Source organism: Lepisma saccharinum, chromosome 27 (assembly GCF_977018435.1).
Source record: "Lepisma saccharinum chromosome 27, izLepSacc3.1, whole genome shotgun sequence".
NCBI lineage: Eukaryota > Metazoa > Arthropoda > Insecta > Zygentoma > Lepismatidae > Lepisma > Lepisma saccharinum.
The window spans coordinates 8,715,553-8,721,552 of record NC_139255.1 but is presented as its reverse complement, the minus strand read 5'-3'; positions in this window follow the sequence as shown (position 1 = coordinate 8,721,552).

Below are 6,000 nucleotides of genomic sequence, written 5' to 3'. Positions count from 1 at the left end.
ACAAAATATAAATAGATACTTACATAATGCATTATAATTTACATGAAATATGAAATTCATATAACCACAGTAAAATTCAAGGATGGAAGATATAACCTAGGGCCTTGTCTATATTACGTTAGGGACTATAGTGAAATAAAATAAAAATTCATTTTCGAACTGAGGTCCTCATTCGTTCTGAGTGTTTGAATGAGTTGATATTTAAAACAAAACATTCGTTAAATTATTACTTCGTATTGCCATAATTTTACAGTCCCTTTTTATTAATTTGAGTATAGTACAACAAATGCTAAAAAGTACATTTTCATTGTTTTTATTTAAGTACTTGGCAAACCTTTCGGAGGTGTCCAGACACCCTGGACCCCCCCCCCCAAATACGCCCTTGCTTCAAGTGCTTAAAATATAGATTTCAGGAAGGGTACGGAAGCTTTCACTAATTCCATAATAATTACATTTCACTGTTTTCTATCCCATATTAGCGGTTAATGTAATCCATATATTGATGAAAAAAGAATCTATTTCTAATATTCCAGTTATGAACTTTTCTGAAACTAATTGTCAGAAATTTATACTGTTAGCTACTTTGCCGTTATTTATCGGATTTCTTTTGTCATTTATACACATAAAGCAAAAATTCAACCAAGTTTTCTGCTATACCCTGTCCCAACTATCTCTGGAGCCAGCGGAAGAAAACAAGTCTGAGCAACTAGTGACGCGAGACGTTTAACACGTGAATGGGAACTCGATTGTGTGGAGGGGGTTACCCGTCTTCGCAGCATGCATGTACGGCTTCGCTCTGACGACTCGATTTCAGAGATAGTTGGGACAGGGTATAGTAGGCGAACGGACCTTGATAAAAACTACTTAAAGAGTGCATTGCTATTTACGTCGCTTTTCTTCCACTCTTGGCTGATTATCGACGATAAGGATGTGTGATGATATAATGAAATTGGTGACAAGACACTCCACAAAGAACACCCATGCCCACAAACCCGGGACCCCTGCCTTCGTAGCACACTATTCTAACCACTTGGCCACAGAGATCGGTGACAAAATATTCTAAAACTGTTGCTATCTTCCATGGTCTACCGTGAATCAACTTAAGTGTGTCCAAGTCTTTTATAACTCGTAGGGCTACGCTCATTTTCTCATAAGCTTTATTTATTCATGTTGTGTAATTGCATATATGTACAGGGTGGCTCAATAAGTCACTTAACACCCTCAGTACAAGGCCACTGCGGCATGGAATGTGAAAATGGCGATGACCAATCATTGCCTGGCCAAGGGGGAACCACATTGACGCCACCCACACGGTTGGCGGCCATCTTGATGTCCGCCATCTTGAATTCAACTTCAGAATTTTAAATGGGAAGGGGGTCGTGCGACATATCAAAATGGGCTAGAATTTCACGAGAAATGCAATGGTGAAGGTTTTTTCGACGTATCTTTAACCAGTAAAAAGTTATGACTGAATTCTTGTACCAATTAGCTCCTTTTCGAGGTGTTAGAAAAATGCCTTAAAATTTGTTTAGCGCATCGGTAATGCATCGAGATCAAAGTGGCGTCTAGGGAGAGAAGTTCACATGCCATTGCACACGATTTTAATTGGATACATCCATGAAGAGCTGCGCATTATGAATGGTTGCCGCGAACAATTTACAGTGTGACGCTTCCATTGAATTAAAAGTCCTTCACAGTGACAAGGCTAATGTTTGTGTTCAGAAGGAAGTTCATAAACAGAATATTCGATGCTTTTTATCTGATAACTCATTTTCGACAGATCAAAGCTGAATGGTTAGTGTTGGTAAGTTAATGGTGTGGCGTGCTGTGTAGAACACGATTGGTTAGTCAATTTTCCATCAACGGAACCTTAAATGCTTAGGGCTACTTGGATTTGTTAAATAAACAGGTATTTTCATCCTTGCTTATGGAAGAAGGTACTTTTTACAGAGTTTTTTTCAATAGGGAAGAACACGAGAACACTTATGGGAACGTTATGAACCTGTTTTTGTCCAAAGTTAGTTATCAGATGACAAGGGTCGCATATTCTGTTTATGAACTTCCTTCTGAACATAAACATTAGCCTTGTCACTGTGAAGGACTTTTAATTCAATGGAAGCGTCACACTGTAAATTGTTCGCGACAACCATTTATATTGCGCAGCTCTTCGTGGATGTATCCGATTAAAATCGTGTGCAATGGCATGTGAACTTCTCTCCCTAGACGCCACTTTGATCTCGATGCATTACCGATGCGCTAAACAAATTTTAAGGCATTTTTCTAACACCTCGAAAAGGAGCAAATTGGTACAAGAATTCAGTCATAACTTTTTACTGGTTAAAGATATGTCGAAAAAACCTTCACCATTGCATTTCTCGTGAAATTCTAGCCCATTTTGATATGTCGCACGACCCCCTTCCCATTTAAAATTCTGAAGTTGAATTCAAGATGGCGGACATCAAGATGGCCGCCGACCGTGTGGGTGGCGTCAATGTGGTTCCCCCTTGGCCAGGCAATGATTGGTCATCGCCATTTTCACATTCCATGCCGCAGTGGCCTTGTACTGAGGGTGTTAAGTGACTTATTGAGCCACCCTGTATTATCATAGGCGTGCACACGGGCGGGGGGGAGGGTTCAAGAGGGGGCAGTTGCTCCCCCTAATAAAGCCAATCAGAAATTTGGTGTAGAGAAATCTTATCGCCGTTAAAAGGTAAAGTGCTCCCCTGTGCTTAGCACCACGCCATGAAGGCGTATAGGGGGTGTGGGGGTAACGCCCCACGCTTATCGCCGTTATTAAACAATATTATACTCGCAAAGTAAAATGAAGTATTTTCATGCCAATGAAAGTTCAAATCAATTATGGAGGGCATACATTATTTACTATGTGATTGGACTATGACACTTTCTTCTCTGACATATTTCTTGTTATTATCAGTCATAAAATATTTTGTTATTAACTAATTGATTGATTAATTGAATTGGTGTTTAAGTCGACTTTAGGCGCAGTATGGTTAATCGGAACTGAACCCACAGTTTAAAGTGGGATCCGAACCACTATGTTCTTCCACCAGGAATCGAACCCAGGACCCCTTGATTAAAAGTCTACGACGCTACCACTGCGCTATAAAGGAGGTTTAACCCCAACTGCAACAAAAAGCTACAATTTCTTCTAAAATTCTGCAGATCTGTGGCAGCGATTAGGAGAAGGGGGCAGTTGCCCCTCCACCTTTTACCCCGACACACCATGTGCTCTTAGTGCTAAACCTTGTCTACTAAGAGAAAGTAAAATTGTCTCCCCCCCTCCCGACTGAACTTTCATCAACGGTTTTGCTACCCCCCCCCCTAATCAGAGGGTCTACGCACGCCTATATATATTATCCTCCCGTTTAATTTGTAAATGAAACCGGACAGGCAATCAGTTAATGCACAAAAATGTGTTTGCTTGATCCGGGTTAAGAACTCAGACCATTTAACACTGCAGTGGTCGCGTGGTTCACAATAGTGATCATCTCGTATATTTCTACGTGTTGTCAGCACTCTTCACCTTGGCCTCCACTTCCTGGAACAGTCAAGGAACTATGTTGGTTCAGCCGTTATTTGAAATTTATCCATTGTCGACTTGTTATTAGAGCTCATATTTCAGTGGAGCACAATAGTGATCCGCGCGACCATTGACGGGAGTGTTTTCAGCATAGGCGCCGACTCCATGGGGCTTGGGAGGGGGGGGGCTCGAGCCCCCCCAATGTTAATGATGTGGGTGCAGAGCCCCCCAAATAATTTTGCTTAAGAGTATCTAATGTATTATTTTGCTTCTCTTGTAAAGTTTACTCTGAATTGTGCCACATGAACTTAACTTTAAATACACATTTGAAATGTTCTAGACCATCAAATTTGGGGGGCTGAGACCGCTAAACCATCAACTTTGGAGGGGCTATGAACGGAGACAGCAAAACACATGACTTATTACTATGTATTACTAAGTATATAATTATGAGTATCGTTAACATTTTTACTAAAAAGAGTTTCTAAATAACGACGTGATATGACAATTATACCAGTATGTTGTTTAGTGAATTCTGGACAATTTGAGGTCGAAAACACGACTTTCAGGCAATATTGATATGTACGATATTTAGTTATCCTCGAAATCTCTTCCTCTAGTTCAAAGAATAAGGGGAAAATAATTCTAAAGTCTTTGAGTTTATTTAACACTGGCTTGCAGTAAAGTACGCAAGGAAAGCTTACGAAAAGTCTGTATTGCGAAAGCGGGAACGGCTATGATCAAAGGCATTATTGCTAAAGCACGGCGTGCTGTGTGTTTTTTTTTATTATTGCAAAATTAAATTTAAAAAGTAAAATATTGTAGCAAGAACAAAAATGTTAAACTATTTGCCTGCGATGTTTGTTAGCATTTATGTAAATAATTAAATAAAACTGTTAAATATTGTAAATATTCGCTATTTTTATGGGTACGTCAACGCTAAGGTTCTTTGCACCCGTCACATGTCCTTTCTTTACAAGTCTGTTGCGGACATTAAAACACACCCATGCCCTCGACGGGACTCGAACCCGAGACCTCCTGATCAAAGCGAGTTGAGTCGACCACCCAACACGCTCGGCTCCCGAGGCCGGCAAAAAACTGTTATATTGGCCTCTTAATGTAAATACATAGCCTACTTTTAAATAAAAATGTTAATTGTTATCTAAAAAACAAATGAGCAGACACACGTTTTTCATGTTACATTTCATTTGCATTAGGAATATAATAGCTGATTAAAAACTGCTATACGAAGACGTAATTTTTATTTTTAAAAAAGGGAGGGAGTGAGTCATTCATTAATTTATTTCAGTGATCAGAGCCCCCCCAATAATTTTGACAAGTCGGCGCCCCTGGTTTTCAGATACGTAATATTTTTATATAAATGCGCGTGTTTCTAAAATATGTTATAAATATAACCAGTGGATGTGTCCAGACCACCAAAAACCTATTTGTGATTTGCTGGGAAAGTAAATAACAAAAGTAAGATTCTAAGATAAGATGTGTATATTTGTTTGGTTTCATCACATCCAATATTAATGCACCAGATTTAGAATTTCTTCCCTCTTGTAATGTGTTGAATGAAATAACTTACATATATGTATGTATGTGTGTGTGTGTGTATATATATATATATATACACATACAGATATATTTGTTAAATAAACTAGAACAGCTGTTCTCAAACTTTTTTCTCATTGTAACCTTTTAGTCGTACCACCACCATAGGTTTTCTGCGAATAGTGGGTTTTGGGGAATTTTTTATTCGCTGCCTGATTGGTGGGTCGTTTCTGATATGTTGCAGCCGTGAATCTGCAATAGAAAAAAAATGGCATTCAGACTGTATGTGGAAAGATGGTAAATAAACATTAGAATCCTTCGTTTATTACAGTGGCGTATACTGGGGTCCAAGATCTGGGCTATCTCACTATTGTCACGTGGTCCTAGGCTATGAATAGAAATACATTTACCAACTCCTAAAAAATCAGGTTGCCAACTCATAAGAAATCAGATTGCCAACTCATAAGAAATCAGGTTGCCAACTCATAAGAAATCAGATTGCCAACTCATAAGAAATCAGATTGCCAACTCATAAGAAATCAGGTTGTCAACTCATAGGAAATCAGGTTGCCAACTCATAGGAAATCAGGTTGCCAACTCCAGAATCAGCATCATCATCTCACTGATATGAATAATAATATTTACAATCTCTGATTGATTTTCCTCCTGTATTTTATTCTCTAGACTTCAGGCTTCGCAGACAGCCTAGCTAGCCTAGAATATATGATCGTGGTTTATTATTTTATTATGTGTTCCTACGTTTACAATATTTATAATTACGTAGTTACAAAAATAAAAATGTGAAACATAAGTATATATAAAAAACTAATTATCAATATCTTTGCAGAGTTATTGAAGAAAATGTAAAGAACAAAAATAAGCACTGTGAAGCACAATCTTGG